This window comes from Mobula birostris, chromosome 13 (genome assembly GCF_030028105.1).
Source record: "Mobula birostris isolate sMobBir1 chromosome 13, sMobBir1.hap1, whole genome shotgun sequence".
In the NCBI taxonomy this organism is placed as follows: Eukaryota; Metazoa; Chordata; class Chondrichthyes; order Myliobatiformes; family Myliobatidae; genus Mobula; species Mobula birostris.
The window spans coordinates 98941233-98967640 of NC_092382.1; positions in this window are offsets into that span (position 1 = coordinate 98941233).

A 26408-nucleotide genomic window follows, 5' to 3' on the forward strand; every position below is an offset into this window, starting at 1 on the left:
TATTTGATGTTTATATATTTTCAAATTAATTCCGCTGCTACTATATTCTGCCAACATATTTACCCTACCTAAAAGAACGACTTTCATTTACCTATGTTGAATTCCAACTGTCTCTTCTTAACGCAGTTTTGCATCCTCTCAAAGTCCAGCTGTAACCTCTGACAGCCCTCCACACTATCTACAACGCCCCCAAACTTCTTTCATCACCAAATTTACTAACCCATCGCTCCACATCCTCATCCAGGTGATTTATAAAAATCAGGAAGAGTAGGATTGTCAGAACAAATTCCTGAACCACACCACTGGTCAACGACCTCAATGCGGAATATGGCAGTCTACAACAACAGTTTGCCTTCTGTGGGTAAGCCATTTCTGTATCGGCATAGCAATGTCCCCTTGGATGACATGCCTCCTAAATTTCACAATAAGACTTGCATGGGGTACCTTATCAAATACACTCAGCCGATGTTTGCTGAAGCGATACCGGTTGGAAAGACCTGTCTTGCAATTAGCGAGTCGTTAGAATACAGGATGAATGAGAAGCTAACTTCTATTTTTCAACATAATCATGAGGAAGAGCCGAGACACTTACCAAGAGGAGCTACAATTGCGAGTGCAGGGTAGTAAAACTCTTGGACTCTCCGAAGCAGGCGACTGATTCGAGTGTACAAAATCAGCCATTGGTAATCATCAACAAGATGTGGATACAGCAAGAAAACGTACTTCGCAATTTCCGTAGTATTGGGCGATGCAGTTCCAGGATTATAATCCATTGCTGGGATTCGTGTTCCCGATCCAGCCTCTGTCTTCTCTCTGCCTGCAGCCTCTGGTCTCTGATAGCGTAGACCGGCGGCTCTCTCTGAAACTGTGGTTGTGAGGGAGACATATTAATAGAAAAGGTAACCAGCAGCCACACCTCCGCGGTGACGACGACAATCTCTACGGACACTTCCTTCATTAAACTCTCCGGAATGACAGGTGCAATTAACCCTTTATGCAGGCCGTCAGAGAAGCGATACCAAAGAAGATTGCAAGTGTATACAATAATCCCACCAGTCGGCTGTCCACAGAAGCGTGCCCTGTCTGAAAAGGAAGGTACACGCAGCAAATAAAAAGAAAACTATAATGATATACACAGTTTAAAATAATTATTGCATAGATAGTTCTTAAAAAATTATAGTTGTATACAGTGGCATGCAATGGTTTGGGCACCCTGGTCAAAATTTGTGTACCTGTAATAGCTCAGCGAGTAAAAGGTGACCTGATTTCCAAAAAAGCATAAAGTTAAAGATGACAGATTTCTTTAATAACTGAAGCAGGATTACTTTATATTTTTCCCATCCTTCACTGTTACAAAATAACAAACATGGAAAAGGTTCTGAAGCAAAAGTTTGCGCACCCTGCATGGTCAGTACTTGGTACTCCCCCTTTGGCAAGTATCAAAACTTGTGAACGCTTTTCGTAGCCGGACAAGTGTCTTTCAAGGATGTTTGGGGATTTTCGTCTACTCTTCCTTGTAAAAGGATTCTAGTTCTGTGAGATTCTTGCGCCGTCTTGTATGCACTGTTTTTTCGAGGTTTATCTAAAGATTTTCGATGATATTGTGGTCGGCGGACTGCAAGGGGCATGGTAAAACCTTCAGCTTGCGCCTCTTGAGGTAGTCTATTGTGGAGTTTGAGGTGTGTTTCGGATCATTATCGTGTTGCAGAAGTCATCCTTTTTTGATCTGCAGCTTTTGAATAGACGGTGTGATGTTAGTTTCGAGAATTTGCTGGTATTTAATTGAATTCATTCCTCCCTCTACCAGTGAAATGTTGGCCGTGCTATTGCTGCATCAAAATCCCAAATCATGATTGACTCACCCCCGTGCTTAACGGTTGCAGTGGTGTTATTTTCATGAAATTCCTCACTCTCTTTTTCTCCAAACATACCTTTGCTCATTGCGACCGGTAAGTTAAATTTTAACATCATCAGTCCAAAGTACTTGTTTCCAAAATGCATCAGGCTTGTTAAGATGTGCCTTTGCAAACTTCTCACGCTGAGTTTCGTGGTGAGGACGCAGGAAAGTTTTTTTTGTTTTTTTTTCTGCTGACTCTTCCATGAAGGTCACATGTGGTCGTGTGTTGCTGCACAGAAGAACAGTGCACCCCCACTGCAGAGTCTGCGAAATCTTCCTGAAGGTCTTTTGCAGTCAACTGGGGAATTTAATTTGTTTTTTTTTTCGCAATCCTACGAGCAGTCTCTGACATAGTTATCTTGTTCTTCCAGACCTCAACTTGACCTCCACCGTTTCTGTTAACTGTCTTTTCTTAATTGCATTACGAACTGAGGAAACGGCTACATGAACTTGCTTTACTATCTTCTTTTAGCCTTCTCCTGCTTTGAGGGCATCATTTATTTTAATTTTCGGAAGGCTTGGAAGCTGCTTAGAGGTGACAATGGCTGCTGATTGTTTGGACAATGTTTGAGGAATCGGGTTATTTCAAAAACTTTGAAATTTGCATTCCCTGGCCTTTCCTAACGATGACCGTGAACAAACCAGAGCCCTAACAAGATAATTACGGTGTGAGACCTTGGTAAAAGTGTTCAAAGAGCTCAAATCTCTAGATGTACCCAAACTTCTGCATGGTGCTCTTTTCCTTTATCTTCACTCGAAAATTGATCAAAGCAAAAAATACACGAACCTTGCTTCAAATGTTGAAAAGAATGATTCTTCTTTAACTTTATGAATTCTGCAGATCAGTTCATCTTCGACTCACTGAACGTTTCACTGTAGCAGAAATTTTGACCGGGGTCCTCAAATATTTGCATACCAGTGTAGGTAGATTGATATCGAGTTTGATAATTTCAAAACAATGATTTTTTCGAAAAAAGAGTTTTTACCAGCGGCCAATCGCGTCTCCCTGTGATTTAGGAGGAGAGGACAGCACAGGTATAAAAGGCAATAGCGGGTCCTTAGATTGAGAAGCAGGTTTGACTAGCGACCAGGAGGCGTTTGTGGTTGACCTGCTGGAGGAAGGCAGGGTCAGATGCAGTGGTCATCGTCTGAATGGGCCGCGAAGCAGGTGATCTTCAGGCTTCTGCTCGCCGAGGCGTCAGCTCAGGATACAAAGCAGGCAAAGAAAAGGAAAGCACTAGGCTAAGTCTTTTGTTCCTTCCCTTCTATATATCTGATCAGATAAGATAACAGAGAAGCCAGGCAGGATAGTTAAATGCTCCTCTTGCGGCATCTGGGGAGGCATAGAGAACTCCAGTAACCCTGACGACGACAGCTGCGAGAGCTGCGTTCAGCTGCAGCTTCTGACAATCCGCGTTAACATAGAACATAGAACATAGAACGTAGTATAGTACAGTACAGTGCAGGCCCTTCGGCACACAATGTTGTGCCGACCCTCAAACCCTGCCTCCCATATAACCCCCCACCTTAAATTCCTCCATATACCTGTCTAGTAGTCTCTTAAACTTCACTGGTGTATCTGCCTCCTCCACTGACTCAGGCAGTGCATTCTACGCACCAAAAACTCTCTGAGTGAAAAAACTTCCTATAATATCGCTCTTGAACTTCCCACCCCTTACCTAAAAGTCATGTTCTCTTGTATTGAGCAGTGGTGCCCTGGGGAAGAAGCGCTGGCTATCCACACTATCTATTCCTCGTATTTCCTTGTACAGCTCTATCATGTCTCCTCTCACCCTCCTTCTCTCCAAAGAGTAAAGCCCTAGCTCCCTTAATCTCTGATCATAATGCATACTTTCTAAACCAGCCAGCATCCTGGCAAATCTCCTCGGTACCCTTTACAATGCTTCCACATCCTTCCTATAGTGAGGCGACCAGAACTGGACACAGTACTCCAAGTGTGGACTAACCAGAGATTTACAGAGCTGCATCGTTACATCACGACTCTTAAACTCCATCCCCCGACTTATGAAAGATAACACCCCATAAGCTTTCTTAACTACCCTTTCTACCTGTGAGGCAGCTTTCAGGGATCTGCGTACATATACCCCCAGATCCCTCTGCCCCTCTACACTACCATGTATCATGCTATTTACTTTGCACTGTGCCTTGGAGTTTGTCCTTCCAAAGTGAACCATCTCACACTTGCCGGTTTGAACTCCATCTGCCATTCAGGAGGTGGAGCTAGAACTGGACGAGCTGCAGATCATTCGAGAGGCTGAAGTGGTGATGGACAAAACATATAGAGAGGCAGTTACACCCAGAGTGCAGGGCACAGGAGACTGTCTGACAGTCATGAAGGAAAAACGGCTGAAGGGGGCAGGGCAGAGTTCTCTTCTCGACATCTCGCTCAACATTTTGGATACTCTCGCGGAGTTTGTGGGGCAGGAGAATCAACTAACACTGTTCAATCACAGTGGTCGGTCGCAGGCGCTTAATTTGCCTCTGTGACTCACAACGGAAGTGTGCGTTGAGCGGTGACCGTCTGTGTGTGTGGGGTTGCGGGAGGCGGAAGCGTAGAAGTCACGATGTGGTGATAGGATATTCGATAGTGGTGCGGACAGGTGGTTCTGTCGCGACAACATCAGGGATATCTCGGATCGAGTCCTCACCACTCTTAAGTGGGAGTGTGATCTGCTCGAAATCGTAGCCCATTTAGTTACCAATGACATGTATGTGGTGAACGTTGCTGTTCTGCACTGCCAGTCCGGGAGTTCAGAGCGAATTTAAAAGGGAGAACCACCAGGATCTGCTGCCCGTTCCACGTGCCTGTGAGGCCGAAAACAGGAAAGGCTTCCAGATTAATAGGTTTCTAAAGAGTTCCTTTTACATCCTAGTCCTCTGGAAATGGATGCTAAAATTGCATTTGTCTTCCTCACCTTTCCGCAAATTTTTCTGTAGGGAATCCTCCCAAAAGGCTCTGCACCTCTGCTTATTTCTCCATTGTTAAAATAGAACAGGCATAAACAAATTATATACAGTTTATGGTATGGGGAAGGAGTTGTTTTCAAACACCAGTCCTCTGAAAGTGGATTGGAACATGAATTCGGCTCCCTTAGCACTGACTCAAACTGCAGATTTTCCTGTGGCTCTGCACTCTTATTTTCAATTCAAATATTCTTCCCAATTACGAAATAGTCCACGACTTTATTCCCTCTGCCAAAGAGTAAGACTGGGCACTTCCCTGCATCAAGTTCTTGCTGCCAGTCCTTTGCCTGTGGTCCTGTTTGTTAATTCCTTTTGCAAGCACCATGCTTCCTAATCTCTACCTGCCCTTCCATTTACCTGCGCATGTGTCTGAAACCCTGCCACAAAGCAATCAAACCCTTCATCCAAATCAATGAGGTACAACGCCAATTATACGACGACTGATCAATGACTATACATGGGAAAATCCATAATAAGCGTCCGGATATAGTAACACAGGATAGACAAAGTATAACAACATATTCCATGGATAAAGCCGTTGCGAACACAGATAACATACAGAAATCATAGTTGAAAAACACCACAATATGCTGAATCAAAAGAGGACAGTGAAAGAGGATAGAACATGAATAGGGTATATATTATCCCAATAAGAATATTTACAAATAGTATGATCGCATTCATTGCAAAACAGCATTAAAATTAGCGCTACCGATGAAATATGTATAGAAATTTCAAGAAGGCTGTAACACCAAGCACGTCTAAATATTCCGAAAGCTCCGAGCATTTGATAAATGGGCGTGTTTGTTTCAGGTTTTATCAGTCGGGCGGTGAGTGTTGTTACCCACTTTCGCTCAGGAACCTGATGTTTGTGAAGTCACAACTGCTCGTAAACCTGAATTAGGAATCCTGAAGCCTGACTCAAGTCCCTGGTTCAAGGGGGTAAAAAAAAAAAAAAAAACAGGAAACATTCAGCCAAGTCTCGCTGCGCCGTTGTCAAGAAAACACCCTTACTTCTTTAGTTCCTGAAAGTAAAAGGGAATTCGCTGGGTTCCCTTTGACTCTCCCCAATATTTAAACCATCCTGTCCTTTCATAAACAGCGGGGGCTCTGGCCACCCAGCCAGAATAGTAATGATAATGAGGTCGCAGAAAATAAATCTAGGTGGCATACTATGCTGTTACATAAAATATAAGCACCTGATGAAATCGATTGAAATCAGTCTGCATGTCCTCTTGTTTAAAGCGGAGATTACGAGGCTGTTGATCACAAAGGGTTTCAAAAGTTACGGGAGGATTCAGGCAGAATATTGGGAAATGCCACCTGCACCCTCTCTGAAGCTTCCATGTGTTGTGTATAATGAACCGACCGGAACTGAACACAATGCTCCAAGTATGGTCTACTTAGAGTGTTATAGCGTTGTAACATTACCCTCTGCTCCGAGCTGGAATAGTGTCACACTAACCGCTACAAAACATACTGTTCCAACTTGTAACTCATTCAATCCACCTTTACACTGTCTCTTTCAGGTCATTTACAAAGATCAGAAAGAGCAGGATCCCGAGCAGATCTCTTGGATATGCTCCATCGCCTGCAGTTCCTTACTCTCTGAGCAAGATGATTCCAAATTCAGGAAGCAAAGTTTCTATCGATCTTATGCCTTCAAAGTTTCTGGGTGTGTCTAATAAGGGTAATCATGACGAACGGTCCACTCAGTTCCATATACAGAGCACTCTACCGTCATGAATTTATTTTGTCACCTCCTCAAAAAATCATTCAAGGCGTATGACATGATCCGCCCCTCATATAGCTGTCCTTAATTCTATTTCTCCAAATAGTCATGCAGCTCTGCATTTGATCTGCTATTGGGAAATGAAGCAGATGAGCTTTCAGATCTCTCGGTGGGAGAGCATTTTAGAGATACTGACCACAACTCTATCTCCTTCACCAGAGCGCTGGAGAGGGATAGGAGCAGACAATTTTGGAAAGTATTTAATTGGGCTATGTGAAATATGATGCTATTAGGCAGGACTATTGGAGCAGATGTTCTCAGGGAAATGCAGAGCAGAACTGTGGCAAAAGTTCAGAGAACATTTGGATGGAGTTCTACATAGGTAGGTTCCATCGAGGTAGGGAAAATGTTGGTACTATATACAACCATGTAAAACCATGGTGTATAAGATCTGTAGAAAATCTAGTTAAGAAGAACGGAAAAGCTTACGAAAGGTTCAAGAAAATAAGTACTGTTAAAGCTCCAGAAAATTGCAAGGTTGCTAGGATGGAGCCTAATAATGGAATTAGGAGAGCCAGAAGGGGCCATGAGAGGAGCCCGGTGTGCAGGATAAAGGAAAACCCCGAGTCATGTGAAGAGCAAGAGGATGAGCCGCGACAGAATAGGACCAATCAAGTGTGTCAGCGGAAAAGTGTGTATGGAGTCAGGGGAGGTACTTAGTAAATGATTTGTTTCAGTATTCAACAGGAAAAATGATCTTGGCCATTTTTGGGACGACTTACAGTAGACTGAAACCTTTGACCAAAAAGACATTAAGAAAGAGGATGTGCTGGAGATTTTGAAAAGCATTAAGTTAGAAAATTCACCGGGAGCCGATGAGATATACCCCAGCCTGATAGCCTCATTTCCCCCCTTACTCCAAGCAAACGTTCCCCTAAATTGTCTATTCCTATCCATCTCCAATGGTTGTGGTTAAGGAGATAGAATTGTGATCACTATCTCAAAAATACTCTCCCACTGAGAAGCCTGACACCTGACTCGGTTCATTTCCCAATACCAGATCAAGTACAGCCTCTGCTCCTGTACGCTTATATGCATGTTGTTTCAAGAAACCTTCCTGAGCACACCTAACCATCTCCATCCCATCTAAATCAGTTACTCAAGGAAGATGCAAAACAAATTAAAATTAAAATCTCCCACCACAACAACCCTGTTATTATTCCACCTTTGCCGAATCTGTTTCGCTATCGGCTCCCAGATTTCCCTGTTGCTATTGGCTTTTCTATAAAAAACAACCACTAGAGTCATTGACCCCTTCCTATTCCTAAATCCTCTCACAGTGACTCCGTTGACAACTCCTCCATGTCTTGCTCCTTTCCTACAGCCGTGACACTATCCTTGATCAACAGTACCATGTCTCCACCTTACTTGCCTACCTCCCTGCCATTTCTGAATCAGCTAAAGCCTGCACATGAAGTAACCATTCCTGCCCCTGAACCATTCAAGTCTCTGCAATGGCCAGAACATCATAGCTCCATTCACCAAGTCTGTGTCAGTTTAGCAAATGCTGGATGAGGACTCTCATGTCCCTTTGCAGTTCTGACTTCTGCCGTTTTATTTTTTTTTCCTGGTTTGTAACATAGTCTACATCTTTATCAGTTCTATCAAAATGCATGTCCATTCAGTTCCCGGAGCTCGACTGAACTGACTTTATTTCTCACATCGTCCACATACATGAGGACGAAAAATCTTAACGTCTCCGTCTAAATGTGAAATGTGTAATCATAGTCATTTATAATAATGTTGACCTTAGAATAGACTCCAATCAGTGTGAGCTTATCTGTCTGAGGGCCTGGGGGCAGAAGTTGTCCCGGAGCCGATTGGACTTTGCTTTTATGCTGCGGGATTGTTGCCCGGATGGCAGCAGCTGGAAGAGATGGTGTCTGGGGTCACTTGGGGTCCCACTGATGCTGCGGGCCCTTCTTACACAACTGTCTTCGTAAATGTCTTATATAATGGGAAGTTCACAACTACAAATGTGCTGGGCTGTCTGCACCACTTTCTGCAGAGTATTCCATCTGTCAGTTATTTCCCCATTCTCCCAGTCTCTCTTCGTCCTTCTGTAGTCTCTCCACTTTCTGAAAACTACTTGACTCTTCACCTATCTCCGTATCGTCTGCAATCTTTGCAACAAGACCATTAATTCCGTCATCCAAATCAAAGACATATAACGTAAAAACAATCAGTGCCAACTCAGAAACCTGTAGAATACTACTCGTCACCAGCAGCCAACCAGGAAAGGCTCCTTTTATTTCTTCTCTTTGTCTCCTGACAATCAGCTACTGCTTTATCCATTGTCTCCGTTGCAGACCCTGATTGGATTCTTGTCTCTTCTCTCGCTTGGGGACATTTACTTTATTTCCCTTCACCTCCCAAAATTGTTTTCGCTTGCCAGCAATTGCTAACGAACTCCAATTATTGCAGTCATAGTCACGGAGCACCAGTTACAGCCCGTCGAATCAACCAATCAATGCCGAGGTCATATCGCTGTGATTCCCATCCCTCCAAGTACCTCCCCACTTGTTTCTGGAATGATACAATCGTCTCTTTCTCAACCACTCTCACTGGTATAGTTACACTTCCTCTCAAATCCATCTATTTTAAAAATTTGCCCTTCCGGTCCCTACTGAAACTTTTTCTCCTATCTCTCGATCGTATTGTACCTGATTTTGCCTCTTGCCGTTTCAGCTCGTTCCCATGACACGGTCTTCGCAAGAAATCTTCCAGTAATCTGTTCTTCACCATCACCTGAACGCATGTCCACAAGATTTAGACTCCCCTATCTAGGATCTCAAAAGACGCTTATCATCCACCTCGTCTACGCCCATTGATATTTAAAATAAAGTTCTGCAACTCCGTCCCTCATTCTATTAAGTTCCAAGTACAAAAGACCCAACATTGCCAACCAGTCTCCATACCCCAAATCCTCTCGAGCTGGGTACATGCCCGAAAATCTTTCCTACCCTTATTCCTGACCAACGGCACTTTTGCATGGTGACCAAATACAGTACTCAGTTTTACAACTGAGCCCTGATCAACGACTTACAGAACTGGAACATGATCTCAAAACGACTCTCCTGAAATCCCTGTGTGAGCAAGTTTTTCGGACTGTACGCTACTTTTCTATTGCTGACATGTAATAGCTTTCTGAATAATTATCGAAAACCTCTGCTTGGTGTCCGAGTCTAAGGACACTCAAAGCTGCTGCGCAGGTTGACTCTGTGGTGAAGAAGGCATACATTTGAACTACCACCTGTCAGTTTTCTATCTAGCACCGAACCAATCATTCTTGTTTGTGGAATGAGAGTATCCTTCCATTTTCTTCACAGGCACATGTCTGTCTCAGCTTCCGCAGGCAGCTGTGCAGACTAAGCTGCTGGGTAGATTCAAGGCAGAGGTTGAAAATTGGATCAGACATGATAAAATTGCAGAGCAGCACGATGGGCAAAAGTGGCCTCATTCTACTCCAACATCTCATGGTCTGATGGTCCGAATGTCAGGATTCTTCGCAGGGACAGAGATTTTGGTGGGGCCCACATCCAAATTCTGGCGCGATTTGATCCTGGGTGGGTGGTTTTGAAATTCAAAGACGCGTTATCCTTCATTGAGGAGAGGTGGACACAGCTGGACTATTTTCCCCAGAGCGGCGGACCGCAGAAGCAAAATTCGGCCGCTGCTCCATCGCATCTACAAAAGAAAATCGCATAGATGCTGCTTGACCAGCTGCGTTTCTCCAAGATTTTGTGTGTGTTGATTTAGCTTTCCACCATCAGTAGAGCAGTTGTGTTCATGATTTGCTGCTGCATTACAAAGTGCCCTCGGGGCAAGCCTACCTTGAAGAAATCTAAAACCTCATTTCAACAGGAGTTCAGTGAGAGCCTCTCTGACTGCACCCGATCTGTACCATCAGATTCCTTCCTCTCCCACCCTTTTCCTTTCCCAATCATCTGACTTCACCTTTCATCTTCTAACTATCTTTCTTATCACCCTTACTCCCACTTTTAATTCTGGTGTCTTTCCCCATTCTTCCCAGTCCTGTTGATAGGTCCTGGTGCACAACATTGACTGCTCATTCTTTTCCATAGATGTTGAGTTCCTCCAGCAATTTGAAGGAAGAAATGCACTTTCTATTTTTATTCTTCAAACGAAAATGGAATCTACCGGCCATTCTGCTTGGCTGATTTACGATCCCTCCCAACCCCATTCCCCTACCTTCTACCGTAACCTTTGATGGTGGTAATAATTATACACATTTCAAACTCCGCCTTAAAGACGCCCAACAACTGCACCTCTCGTCTCTTCTGTTCAGTTGACTTACCATTATGCTCCAGCTGGAGAACCTCCGTCTACCCTTTCGTCCATTGCCAACTCCTCACTTTCCCTCTGCTTTATTCCCTTCCCTCTTCCACCTATCTCCTCAGAGGATTTTAATTCACCCCCATCGGCCCACTCCCGTCACCTTATTTGCCTTACCACGAGTCAGATTGTAATCCATCCTCTCATCCCGCTGAACCCACACGGCCCCTTGCCGTTCCCAATCCCTATGAAGGATCTCACTCCGAATTGTCAATTGTTCATTCCCTGCTTTAGAATCCAAACGTGGGAGATTGCAGACACAGGAATAGACGCTTCGCCCAAAATTATCGTGCTGAAGGAGTTAAATTAGTAACCAAGTGGCTAACTGATCTTTTCAGCTTACATAATGAGCATATATTATCCATTTATTTTCCTCATGTTCACATGCCTAGCTGAGCTTGTCTAAAAAGTCACTAATCATTGCACCTCTGCCACCACACCAGGAAGAGCATCCCAATCACCCACTATTCTCTGCGTGAAGGTCTTTGCCTTTACAGGTCGTCAGAAATAACCTCCCTCTTAACTTAATTTTCTCCTGCACTTTGTGTAAGTCTCGAAATATATTCTTCTTATTTTCTTGTGTTGTCTGCAAGAACACTAATCGGCCTATCTGCATTCATTCGGAACAGTTATGTTTGTAAAATTCCTGGCCTTCTCGTGTGGTATAGCTGTAAGCCTGGTGGAACTGTTTCTTCTGACAGGAGAAGGGGCGAAGGCGGGTCCTGGCGCCTTAAAACCAGTGCTTCGGGTAGATGGAGCTCGTCAGACTGGGAACGCTGTCCATCTAAGCCAGGGAAACTCTGATTTCAAACCTCCGTTACCCTGCGGCCATACCCACTCTTGGGAAAGGCTTTCGCAGTACACTCCAAGGACAAACCCGGAGCTGCAGTCCCTAAGGTAGTCCGATGTTGTCTTTAACCTCTTTCGGGCAAGTCCTGCGGCGACACTGGAGCCAAACTCTATTGGGCCTTGCCCTTCTCTTGGACAACATCGTTGACGTGGAGAGGGGAGACTTGCAGTTTAGGCAACTCCCGGTCTTCCATGCAATCTTGCCCGAGCCTGCGCCCTGGAGAGGACACTGCAGTGTCGCCTCAGCGGCAAGACTTTCCAGGCGCAAATCCATGTTCTCGCGAGATTAATGGATGCCACCACATGTATGTACACAGACCCCGGAACAACTCTCTGTTAAACACTGCCTATTGTCTGTTCTTTGTGCGATGTGTTTAAAATGCGATCCTTGGATTAACACATTGAAATAGCTGAATTGCTGTTTGCCACCTTTTAACGACATACGAGTCGCAGTTTTTTTTTAAATTTTATTTTGCATATCAGTGTATCAAACAGTAGAGTTACTGAATTACCTGCCCACGAATGAGTGCTTAGGTCCAATGTCATTAATCTGAAGATTTTTCTGATACCTCAGCATGACTAATCTTGGTGCTCTCTCCTTTTTCTCAAGATTTCTGTAAATATATCCTTTTCCCGAAATCCCTACCGTTTCAAAGAACCGTAGAGACCGAACTGTCGCATTGGTTGGAAAATGTTATCAGGTCTGGAGCTAATTTTTCAACCCATCAGCACTGTTACCAAGCTTCCTTAACATCCACAACATCCTCTGCAAACTTATTTATGAGTTATCTGCATTTGCATCCAAGTCAAAGGCCAGAGCATCTCAAACACATGTCAAATGTAGAATGGTTGCCCTCTACGACTACCCTCTGTCAAAATCTCTGGACCAAATTTGAATGGATGCTGTGCCCAGAAGCTTAGTATTCTTGATCACCTTACCCGGTATGGGTCCTTCTCAAAAGTCTGACTTACAGTCCATTCCCAACGGTCTGGCAATGCTTCACGGTCCCAGCGACCATACTCATGGGACACTTTACAATGACCAATTAACCTAACTCAGTGTTTGCACTGTTGGAGGAAACAGGAGGACCCCGAGGACACCCACGCGGTCATGCTTTTCAGCCAGCGGCGGGAACTGAGCACAGCGATGAATATTCAAACGGAGAAGGGAAAGCGCCAAATTACGAGGGACTTAGTAAAGACGCGCATCGGCGTTTCGGAGACCACCAATCAGTATCTCACGTGGAATACTCCAGTGCAAGACGCTGTTCCTGAAGGGGCCAGCGGGAAAAAGTTCTGATGGATCCATACCAATTGAAGGTGTATCTGCTAGAGCAATACTTCTGGCAGCATCTCACATTTCGTACCGAACTTCAATAAATAAATAGACATCCGGTGCCTTTTCCTCAGCAATCACCTTCCCCACATACCCAAAGACCTCAATCCAATTCGACAGATTGGACTTCCACTGCACCAAGTGTCCAAGAATTTTTTTTTTACTTCCTGGAAGGCATTGCGATAGCAATTGCAGCTTGAGACGTACGAACAACGATTAGTCGGGTGTTTTTACAAGTGCGAGTTACTGAATTATTCTCGAGGTGACAGACAGATTCCAAAGAACTCCGGATCAAGTGGAGATTTGAAGACTGCCCACAGTAGCTAGTCTTCCCCAACCGTTCCGTGGCTGGGGTTTTGGCGCCAAAATCCCTCGACAGAGAAGAGAGATGGAGCTACATCGGGCGCACCTGAGCGAAAATTCGGTCCGCTCGGAATACAGGGCAAAACGGTCGTATTGCGATGGTGATGTCAAAGCTTCACAAGCAAATAACGGCAGAATCACCCACTCGGTGGAACTGAGGAGACATTACAGGGAACTCGTGTAGAAAGTAAACTGGAAGGGGCACAGTGGAGGCAGATTGGGTTCGTGCATGGAGGGGATGGGCGGGTGGAGGGCGGGAGCTAATCAGGGCTGTCAACAGGCCCAATGGACATGCACATGCCACTGACGATACGGGATGTTTCGCTGTGGTAGGGGAGAAGAGTCACCGAGGATTAAAGCGGTCCTGACAACGCCGAGTGAACTTTGCCATGAGACCAAAGGGCGATTTCACCGTCTCCCTCAGCTGCACCCTAAACCTCGCCTGGACCACGGCGTAAAGGGCCGTGTTGGTGCAGCAGCTCAGGAGCTTCAGCATGTAGCCCAGCTCCCGCAGAAAATCCGGGGGCATTGAGTAAATGTAAAAATACAGGCTCTCCCATACGGAATTAACCGTCAGCAGCGCCCACAGCAGGATGAAATTCCCCGACATCACCAGCAGTAACAGGAGCGATTGCCTGCGGTTCTTCATCTCCGGGTCGGCAGTAGTATCGCCGTCCCGAGAACCACGGAGTGTCCTCCGGGCTCGGCTGACCACTAAGACGTGTCTGATGGTTAAACTGTTTAACAGGATAATCAAGACAAAGGGTAATACTGGGGTGAGGAGGAAATGAATCAGCATGCATATTGCCTGGTGAGATAGATAAAAACGAAAAGAACGCATACAGAGCACGAACGAAAGTACCGCCGAGTATGATCCATCGAGCAAAAAGTACCAGATTATGTTCTTTCCACAGCTCAGCACAGTCACTGTCCCCAGAACCAGAGCCGCCGCTCTCCCGGTGCAGTATAAACTTTTCAGCTTCTGAAAGCAAATGGCGACAAATCGATCAAAGGTGAAAGTGACGGTGAACCAGACAGAACAGTCCGTGGCGGCGTAGAACAGAACGGCGTGGATATTACACACGGGAGCCCGATGCGACCAGTGGAAAACCCCTTCTGAATTGTAAGTCCTTGGAATCTTGCTCAATACCAGATCGAAGAGAACGACGAGCTGATCCGCTGCTACCATGGCAACCAGGTACCTTCTGACGCCTTCGGAGAGACCGCACTTTCCCCGAGACAGGATGACGACTGTCACCACGTTCACTGTGCGGAGAGAAATAAAAAAAAACATTAACACACATTTGGATGGAAACATTTTCCAAAAACAATTATTTTAATCGACAGCAGTTTAGAGAGCAGAGATGAAAATGAAATTAATGCATCTGCAAAGGAGTTTATCGGGAGCCATTACTAAATTGGCAGTGCGTATAATGCACCTGCTGAAGTTCAGGAGAATGAGAGGAATGTCATTGAAACATATTGAATATTGAAAGGCCTCGGTATCGTGGACGTGGACTGGGGGAGTCTGCAGATTCGTCGGGGTGTCAATGGATACGGGGAGTGGGCGCCAGAATGTGGCTGGGAGGGATAATAAATCATCTATGATGAAATGGTGGCGAACGCTCGTTGCTCCAGTGGCTGAATTTAGCTGCCGTGCCCTATGGCTAAGCAGTTATATCAATGGTTGGCTGGAATGACTTCTGTTCTTTGGCGTCAGAAGAAGGAGTTGAGACCGGGGAGTGTTAAAGGAATAATAAACCGGTTAATATTCCATGCATCACGGTGACAGAAATTCAACTCCCCTCAACTGTAAACACAAGAGAAATTGACAATAAAATAAAATTAGCAATAGAAGCAGGAATAGTCCATCGGTTCAGAGTGGCATGGTCAGGCAATGACGATGATCATGGCTGATCTAGAAACAGAAACATAGAAACTTAGAACACCTACAGTACAATACAGACCCCTCGGCTGACAGAATTGTGCCGAACATGTCCCAACCTTAGAACTGACTTGGCTAACATATCGCCGTCTATTTTCCTTAGCTAAAGCTACCTATCCAAAAGTCTTTTCAAAGAACCTGTTGTATCCACTTCCAGCAAACGTTGCTGGCAGCCCATTACACGCACTTACCGCTCTCTGCTTAAAAAAAACAACTTATCCCTGACATCTCCTCTGTAACTACTTCCTAGCACTTTAAATCTCTGTTCTCCTGTAACAATCATTTCAGCCCTTGGAAAAGACCTCTGACTATTCACACGATCAATTTCTCTCATCAGCTTATACACATCTGTCACGTCACATTTCATTTTCCGTCACTCCAAGGAGGGAATGCCGAGTTCACTCAAACTGTTTGCATAGGAATTTTCCCAATCCGAGTAACTTCCTTGTAAATCTCTTCTGCACCCTTTTTTTATGGTTACAGATCTTACTGTCGTGAGGCTCCCAGGTCTGAGAACAGTACTCCAAGTGGAGTCTGACCAAGGTCCTATATACCTGCAACATTCCCTCTCGGCTCCTAAATTCAATTCCACTATTAATAAAGACTAATACATCGTATGGTTTCTTCCCCGCAACGTCAGCCTGCGGAGCTGCTTTGAGCGTTCTATGTACTCGGACCCCAAGATCCCTCTGAACCTCCACACTGCCAAGAGTCTTAGCATTAATACAATATTCTACCGTTACACTTGAACTACCGCAATGAACCACTTCACAGGTATCTGGGCTGAACTCCATCTAGCTCTTCGCAGCACAGTCTTGCATCTTATTAATGTCTCGCTGTACTCTCTGACAGCTCTCAACACTAGCCAAAACACCTCCAACCTTTGTGTCATCAGCAAACTTAATAACCCAAACATCCAGTTCCTCTTGCAGATCATTTATAAAACTCACGAAGGGTAACGGTCCCAGATCAAATCCCTGAGGCACACCACTGGTCACCGACAATCATGCCGATTATGACCCGTCTACAACCAGACTTTGCCTTCTGTGGGCAAGCCATTTCTGTATGCACATAGCAATACCCCCTTAAATCCCATGCCTCCTTACTTTCTCTATAAGCCTTGCATGGAGGATCTTATCAAATGCCTTGCTGAAATCCATATACACTACACCTACTGCTGTTCCTTCAACAATGTGTTTAGTCACATCCTCAAAAAAATCAATCAGGCTCGTAAGGCACCGATTTCCCTCACAAAGCCATGCTGTCTACTCAGCATCATATTAAACCTCTCCAAATGTCCATAAATTCTACCTCTCCGGATTTTCTCCATCAACTTACCAATCACTGAAGAAAGACTGAGCATGGACTCATGCCTACGTTTATCCTCATAGCCCTTAATTCTTATACTCTGCAAAAAACTATGCTAGCCAGACTTACATATCGTTATTGAGGTAGCTTCATTGAGCAGAGAATTCCACAGATTCAACATCCTCTTAGAGAAGAAGATTCTCCTCAACACGGTCCTCAATTTATTCCCCAGAATCCTCAGGCAATGTCCAGTAGATTTAATCTCACTTACCAGTGGAAACAACAGACTTGCCACTATCTTATCTATCCATTCCAAATTTTTTATGTTTCTAGAATATTTCCTCTCATCCTTCTTAGTTCCAGCGAGTACGATCCCATTCGACTCAATTTCCCCTCACAGTCCAACTACTTCATCTCTGAAATCTACAGCCTGCACAGACAGTTTATCCATCCTCAAGTCGGAAGACCAGAACTGCACATTACCCCCGATGCCGCCTCACCAGTACCTTGTGCAGTTGCAGCGTAATTCCGTGCTCCTAAGTTCAATCCCTCCAATAGCCCACTGCACCTGCAAACCAAACTTCGGTGATTCACGCACAAGCAACCTAATGTCCCTCCGCAGAGCAACATACTGCAATCGTTTACCACTTAAAGAATATTCTGTTCTTCTATTTACCCTTCCCAAGTGGATAACCTCGCTGTTAACAGCTTTTCACTCCTTCTGCCAGAGGCTGGTAGATTCGCTGAGCTGATTAATATCCCTCTGGATACTACTGATTTCCTCTGCACTCAGTTTGTCGGCGACCGATCATGGCAATGATGATGCCCACGTGACCTCATGCTTTATAACTGTTCAGACGTTTTAGCTACTTATTTATTTACTTAATTCATTCAACACAATATTCTGCCATCATATTTGTCCCACTAAAATGAACGACATCACACTTCTCTGTGTTAAACTCCATCTGCCTCTTCATAGCGCAGTTTTGCATCCTATCAATGTCCCGCTGTCACCTCTGACTGTTCTCCACACTATCCACAACACTTCCAACCTTTTCTCATCACCAGATTTACTAACCCCTCGCTCCACTCCCTCATCCAGGTCATTTATAAAAATCAGGACGAGTAGGAGTGTCAGAACAGATGCCTGAGACACAGCACTGGTTAATGACCTCAATGCGGAATATGACAGTCTGCAACAACACTTTGCCTTCTGTGGGCAAGCCATTTCTGTATCCAAATAGCAATGTCCCTTTGTATCAGATGCCTCCTGACTTCCACAATAAGACTGGCGTGGGGTATCATATCTCATATATTCCGCTGACGTTTGCTGACGCGATACCGGTTGGAAAGACCTGCCTTGCAATTACCGAGTCGTTAGAGGACATACAATTTTCAACGTTAGTCACGAGGTCGCGACGAGACACTTACCAGGAAGAACTACAATGGCGAGTACAGGATAGTAAACCGGTTGCAATGTCATGAGCACAACATTGATTCGAGAGTGCAAAGGTAGCCATTCATAAATTTCAAAAAGAAATGGAATATGCCAGAAAATGGTCTTCGCAATTCCCGTAGCATTGTACAATGCATTTCGCAGATTATAATCCATTGCTGGGATAGTCCAGATTCCTGTTCCCGATACAGCCTCTGTCTTCTCTCTGTCTGCAGCCGCTAGTCTCTGATAGCGTAGCCTGGCGGCTCTCACTGAAACTGTCGTTGTGACGGATACCGTACATATCAGTAGACCAGACAACCAGCAGCCACACCTCCGCGCTGACGTCGAAAATCCCCACGGACTCTCCCTTAATTAGTTTCTACGGAATGACAGGTGGATTTAACACTTTATTTGAAGACCGTCAGAGAAGCGATACAAAAGCAGATTGGAAGTGTATCTAATACTCCCAGCAGCCGGCTATCCACCGACCCGTGAAGTGTCTGTGAACGGACACAAAAATTGAGAAGCTTATTTACACACAGTCAGACACTGGCTTACAACTAGTCCGGAAAGGAAGGTACACGTCGCCAACAAAAAAAAAAATAAAATAAGCAAAAAAGAATATATAAAAAAGTTCGAAATAATTATTGAATTGGCAGTTCTTAAACATTATAGTTGCATAGGTAGATTGAGAAGAATGTCGAGTTAGATAATTTCGCATTAATAATTTTGAGAAAAAAGATTTTTGACCAGCAGCCAATCGGGACGTCGGGCGATTTGGGCGGAGAGGACTTCTGTCAGCACGGGTATTGAAGGCGACAGCGGGTCCTAACAGTGAAAAGGAACTATGACCAGCGACCAGGCGGCGTTTGCGGTTGATCAGTAACAGGAAGGCAGGGTCAAATGCAGTAGCCATCGTCTGAATGGACCGGCAAGCAGGAGATCTTCAGGTTTCTGCTCGCCGAGGCGTCAGCTCAGGGAGGCTTCCGTCAAAGTGGGCAATGAAAAGAAAACCACTTGGTTAAGACTTTTCTTTTTCCTTCCCTTCTTTATATCTGATCAGATAGGATAACAGAGCTGCCAAGCAGGATGTAACCTCTTGCGGAATCTAGGGAAGCATAGAGAACTCCAGTAACCCTGACGACGACAGCTGCGAGAGCTGCAGCTTCAAACAATCCGCTTTAATGAGCTGGAGGTGGAACTGGACGAGCTCCAGATCATTCGGGAGGCTGAAGTGGTGATGGACAGGACATATAGAGTCATAGTCATAGTCATAGTCATGCTTTATTGATCCCAGGGGGAAATTGGTTTTCGTTACAGTTGCACCATAAATAATAAATAGAAATAGAAGCATAAATAGTTAATGTAATATGTAAATTATGCCAGTAAATTATGAAATAAGTCCAGGACCAGCCTATCGGCACACGGTGTCTCACCCTCCAAGGGAGGAGTTGTAAAGTTTGATGGCCACAGGCAGGAATAATTTCCTATGACGCTCTGTATTGCATCTCGGTGGTACGAGTCTCTGGCTGAATGTACTCCTGCGCCCAACCAGTACATTATGCAGTGGATGGGAGAGATTGTCCAAGATGGCATGCAACTTGGACAGCATCCTCCATTCAGACACCACCGTCAGCGAGTCCAGTTCCATCCCCACAACATCACTGGCCTTACGGATGAGTTTGTTGATTCTGTTGGTGTCTGCTACCCTCAGCCTGCTGCCCCAGCACACAACAGCAAACATGATTACACTGGCCACCACGGACTCGTAGGGCATCCTCAGCATCGCCCGGCAGATGTTAAAGGACCTCAGTCTCCTCAGGAAATAGAGACGGCTCTGACCCTTCTTGTAGACAGCCTCAGAGTTCTTTGACCAGTCCAGTTTATTGTCAATACCTATCCCCAGGTATTTGTAATCCTCCACAATGTCCACACAGACTCCCTGGATGAAAACAGGGGTCACCGGTACCTTAGCTCTCCTCAGGTTTAGAGACGGAGTTTTCCCCAGGGCGCAGGGCACAGGGGACTGTGTGACAGCCATGAACGAGACAGTGCTGAAGGGGCCCGGGTACAGATCCCCTCTGACCATCTCCTTGGACATTTGGGATATCGTCGCGGAGTTTGTGGGGGCGGGGTGGGGGCTGGAGAATCATCTAAGAGTGGTCAGTCACGGTATTCGGTTCTCATGGATTGGCTGCCTGTGAGGCCGGAAGCAGGAAGACGTTAAAGGTTAATAGGTTGTTGAAGAGTTGCTTTCATATCCCATTTCTCTGGAAATGGATGATAACGTTGCACTTGGCTTCCCCACCGTTGTGCAAATGTTCCTGGAGGATATCTACCCAAAAGGCTCTGCACCTCTGCTTGTTTCAATATTCTCCCCAGTGTTACAATAGCCCAGGCCTATACAGAGCGTATACAGTTTATGACATGGCGAAGGTGTTGTTTTCATATACCAGTCCTCCGAAAATGGATTGGAACATGCATTTGTCTCCGCCCCCACTAACTCAATCTGCACATTTTCCTGTGGCTCTGCAACTCTGATTTTTCAATTCAAATGTTCTTCCCAATTACGAAACATTCCAAGCCTTTATTACCTCTGCCAAAGTGTAAGACTGGGCACTTTCCTACATTATATTACTTCATAATTCGTTGCCTCTTCTCCAGTCTGTCTAGTGCCTTCTGCAAGCACCGTGCTTCCCCAACTCCACCTGCCCTTCCATCTACCCTCGCATGGCTCTCAAACCTGCCACAAATCAATCAAATTCTTCATTCAGATTATTGACGTACAACAGGAAAAGAAGCGGTCCCAACACCGATTGCTGTGGAACTCCACTGATTACCGCCGTCCAATCAGTAAAGGGCCGACGCAGTGATTGGCTGAGTCTGGACATGAGGTTTCACCAGCTGCTGAGAAACAGGAAAGACAGAACAACTTACAATAAATACAAGAGCCAGATTGCAACAAACTATATGACTACTGAGCAGTATTTACAGATGGGTTGATCCCTAATTCCCGTCCGGATTTAGTAACACAGGATAGACAAAGAACAGCAACTTATTCAATAGATAAAGCCATTGCAGGCATACAATACCTACATAAATCAATGCTTGACAAACACTGCAATCTGCTGAATTAACCCGTACATACTGTTCATATTGTATGCCTTCACAATATTGTCTGGGTTAATTTTGATCCGCCGCAAGAATCCCCTCATAGCAAGTGTCTACAACAAATTTTGAAGCAAAAAAAAATCTTCTTAGATTGTATAAATCGCCTATGTGCCATTAATAAATGGGTGATTCATCCTTAATGAATGTTTCGGAGAGCAAGGAGAGTGTATTGTTCAGAGAAGAACGATTCGGTTATGGAGAATAAAACATCTACTATCACACAATATCATGTCCTATTTTACCAAAGACATGAAAACGTAAAAGCCATAATGATTTCAATATATTTGTTGAAGCTGAAAACGGCATGAGCATTCTGTAACTGTAGGGTTTGTTTTATAAAGATTTACAACAATCAACCACTGTCCTCACTGCTATATCATATAATATCCTCATAACGACTATGTAGTTATAACCATTAACTGTTAACCCAACATTAACTAACATTTAACCAACAAACATGGCATGTACAATTTCACCGTTTTAAGATTCCCTGAAAGCACAATTACCCTTGATTTGACCCAGACTACTGGATCTAAAATCCATTTCAATAGCTACGGTTAAAATTTGACCCGGATTAGACTCAATGTACAGAATTTTGTAGCACCGGTACAAAAGTATATAGTTCTTTTCAATATTTTCATTTTTGAGCACTTTTGGTCACTTTACAAAAATTCATCAAACTTCGGCTAAAAAATTAGTGTGTGTTTACTACTGTCAAATATCAAACCGGGTTCAATTTGACCCGAACAGTAAGTATGGGATAAAAGAGAATGTAAAAGAGGATGAAACATGAATATGATAAATATTGTTCTATTAATAATATTTATAACACGTATTATTTCAATCACGACAAAACTGCATTCAGATTAGCCCTACAGATAAAATACTTAGGTAATTTTCAAGAACGCTGCAACAGTAGTCACCTGTAAATGTTCCGAAAGCTCCGAGCAACCGAGAAATGGTCGTGTTTGGTTCAGGATTTATCAGAGGTGCGGTGAGGGCTGTTATCTACTCTCGTTCAAGAACCTGATGTTTCCGATGTCACAACTGCTCCTAATCCTGAATTAGGAATCCTGTACCCTGATTCAAGTCCCTGATTGTAGAGGGAAGAAAATAGCAAAGTCCTGCTGCGCCGTTGTCAATAAGACACACTTATTTCTTCACATAGAACATAGAACATAGAATAGTGCAGCACAGCCAAATATCAAACCATGCCTCAATATAACCCCCAACCCAACTGAAATTCCTCTATATACCTATCTAGTAGTCTATTAAACTTCACTAATGTATCTGTCTCCACCACTGACTTAGGCAGTGCGTTCCACGCACCAACCACTCTCTGAATAAAAAACCTTCCTCTAATATCCCCCTTGAACTTCCCATCCCTCACCTTAAAGCCATGTCCGCTTGTATTGAGTAGCGGTGCACTGGGGAAGAGGCGCTGGCTATCCACTCTATCTATTCCTCTTATTATCTTGTACACCTCTATCACGTCTCCTCTCATCCCCCTTCTCTCCAAAGAGTAAACCCCTAGCTCCCTTAATCTCTGATCATAATGCATACTCTCTAAACCAGGCAGCATCCTGGTAAATCTCCCCTGTACCTTTTCCAAAGCTTCCACATCCTCCCAAGTGTGGCCTGACCAGGGTTTTAGAGAGCTGCATCATTTAGTTCCTGAGAAGGACACGTACATTCGCGAGGTGTCCATTGACTCTCCCCAATATTTATAACTTCTTGTCCATCCATAACCAGCGGCTAATAATTGATTCGGCCGTTTGTCATGTCGCAAACAGTTTCTCTGGGTAATTGGCAATCGGTTCATTGGTGTGGAGACACGGTGTAACTGTATGCAGTTTCTCTCTCTCTCTCTCTCTCTCTCTCTCTCTCTCTCTCTCTCTCTCTCTCTCTGTTCTGCAGGCCAGAAGGCCAGAATTGTCTTTTTTTTAAAGATATTGAGTTCGCAGAAAAAAAAAAATCTAGATTGCATTCTACACAGTTACATAGAAAATAACCAGGTGATGAAACAGATTGAAACCTGTCTGCTTGTCCTGATGTTTTAAGCGGAGCTTGCAACGTTCCTGATGGGAAAGGGTTATACAAATTACGAGTAGAAGGAAGAGAATAGGGTTCAGAAAGGATAATAGATCAGTCATGATGCCAGGAAAAACTTCCAGTGACCGTTATTTCAATCTGGAAAGCGTCTTATTAACGAGAGAGCTCAGACGAGAGTGGTCTTCTTACTCCGACCGATTAAGCGCCTATGTGTGCACGGTCTTTCATTAATTCTGTCATAGTTATTTTCCAAAAAGAATTTATTGAGTATCCAAGCAAGAAAATGCATCTCGTGGCATATAGAAACGTATTTGTAGTGATTCCACCCCATTTGGTTTTGCTGCTGTGAAATTTGCAGCCCTGTTGCAAATTAGTGCCATGAAATAACAGACAGAATACGACTCAAGGGATTATATTTATGAATCTTAACGAACTAAGGGGTTAGTAAGGAGGAACAAACAGAAGAAAGCCCATTCCAAAGAAACAGTCAAATACGCACAAGTTGGAGTTAATCTTGAACTTCTTTGGTAATCGTTTGCTGGTCACTCGGTCAAGGTGAAGCACCGACCACCTTCAGAACGTCGCTCGCCGTCCATCTCGAACAAACGGGTCTCCCAGCCGATTAAATCCTCCCATCTGTTCTCACGGCGTCCTCTTTCCTAATCTCCCGCCGAACCAAAAACAAAGCAAGACCCACCTTACTGTCTCTCGCCAGAAAATCTCCCCCTAAATCTACCATTCCAATTCGATAGCACGCATTCGTTATCTTCAACAGTATCCCAAACAGGTTGCCAGCAGAACAGACTGCTCTTACTGAACTGCTAAATGAAATACATAAAACATGCCACGAGATGTATGAGGCAGGGAGTTATAGCACTTTGATCATCATTGTTCTTTGAAGTTTGAACTTAGAGCAGATTCCTACACAAAATGCTGCCGAAACTCATCTGGTCAGACAACATCTCTTGTCATGAATAAGCGTTCGACGTCGCGGGCCGAGAGCATTCATTCGGACTTGACAGCAGCAATGCACGTTTACTGTATAAATAGTTTTGAGCAGTTCCCTGCACGTCACCGATATTTGCAAATGATCATCGTGGCACCGAGCCGAAGCAAAATCTGATAAAAAAAATAGTTCTGTAGCTGTCATCAACTTTACACCACAGAAACATAAGACTATGAAATATAGGAACAGAATTAGGCCATTTGGCCCAACGTGTCTGCTCAAACATGGCTGATATTTTGCTTCCTTTACTCAACCCCAATCCCCGGCCTTCTTCCCGAAACGTTCATTGCTGCGTCCAATCAACAACTAATAAATCTCTGGCTTAAATAAACCCAAGGACACGGCCTCCACAGCTGAATGTGGAAACAAATTCACCATCCTCTGGCGAAAGACAGTTCTCTGCTTCTCTGTTTTAAATTGACGCCTCTGTGTTCTGAGGCTGCACCCTCTTGTCTCAGACACTCCAGCCTTGGGAAACATCCTTTGCACATCCATCTGCCTTGGCTGTTGAATATCCGAAAGGTTGAAATGAGATCCCACCTCATCCTTCTGACGTTGCTGAGAGTACAGAGTTTTCTATAGATCCCCTGGTAGCAGCAGAGATACCGAGGAGCAGATTGGGAGCAACACACAGAAAATTTGCTGGTGAACGCAGCAGGCCAGGCAGCATCTCTAGGAAGAGGTACAGACGTCGTTTCCGGTTGAGACCCTTCGTCAGAACTTCTTCGTCAGCAGATTGGGAGGCATTTTTTGGAAAGGTGGGAAAATAACAGGGTTGTTATCATGGGTGAATTAACCTCCTTAATATTGATTGGCACCTGATTAGCTCCAATGATTTAGACGGGACAGAGTTTGTTAAGTGTGTCCAGGACGGATTCCTGTCACAAAATATGTACAGGACGAACAGGCGGAATGCGATACTAAATCTCGTATTAGGTAACGAACTGCGTCTGGTCACAGGTCTCTCAGTGGGTGAGTTGCTGGTGGACTGTGAGCACCGCTCCCTGGCCTGTAATATTATCATGAAAAAGGATACAATCAGAGAGGACAGGAATAAATAATTGGGGGAGAGGAAATGATGAGGTTTTAAGGCCAGAACCTGCGGTGTGAATTGGAGTGATGTTTTTGCAGGGAAATATACTGTGGACATGTGGCCGATGTTTAGGGATCTCTTGCTGGATGTTCGGGATTAACTTTTCCCGAGGAGGAAGATAAAGAAAGGTCGGGTGAAGGAACCATGGGTGACAAGTGAGGTGGAAAATCTAGTCAGGTGGAAGAAGGCAGCTTCCCTGAGGTTTAGGAAGAAAGGATCAGATGGGTCTTTTGAGGAATGTAGGGCAGCAAGAAAGGAGCTCAGGAAGGGGCTGAGAACAGCAAGATGGGGGCATGAGAAGACCTTGGCGAGTAGGGTAAGGGAAAACACCAAGGCATTCTTCAATTAGGTGAATAACAAAATGATGGCAGGAGTGAAGATAGGATCATTTAGAGATACAGGTGTGAAGATTTGCCTGGAGGCTGTGGAAGTAAGCGAGGTCCTCAATGAATACTTCTCTCCGGTATTCACCAATGAGAGGGAACCTGATGAAGCTGGGGACAATATGAGTGAGGATTATGTTCTGGAGCACGTCGGTATTAAGGGAGAAGAAGTGTTGGAGCTGTTAAAATACATTAGGACGGATAAATTCCCGGGCCATGACGGAATATTACCCAGGCGAATGTTGACCCCTTGCTCAAAAAAGATATTAGGGATAGTCCGAGTAATTATAGACCAGTGAGCCTTACGTCTGTGGTTGGAAATCTGTTGGAAAAGATTCTTAGTGATAGGATCTATGGTCATTTAGCGAATCATGATCTGATCAGTGACGGTCAGCATTTCTTCGTGAAAGGAAGACCGTCTCTAACAAGCTTGA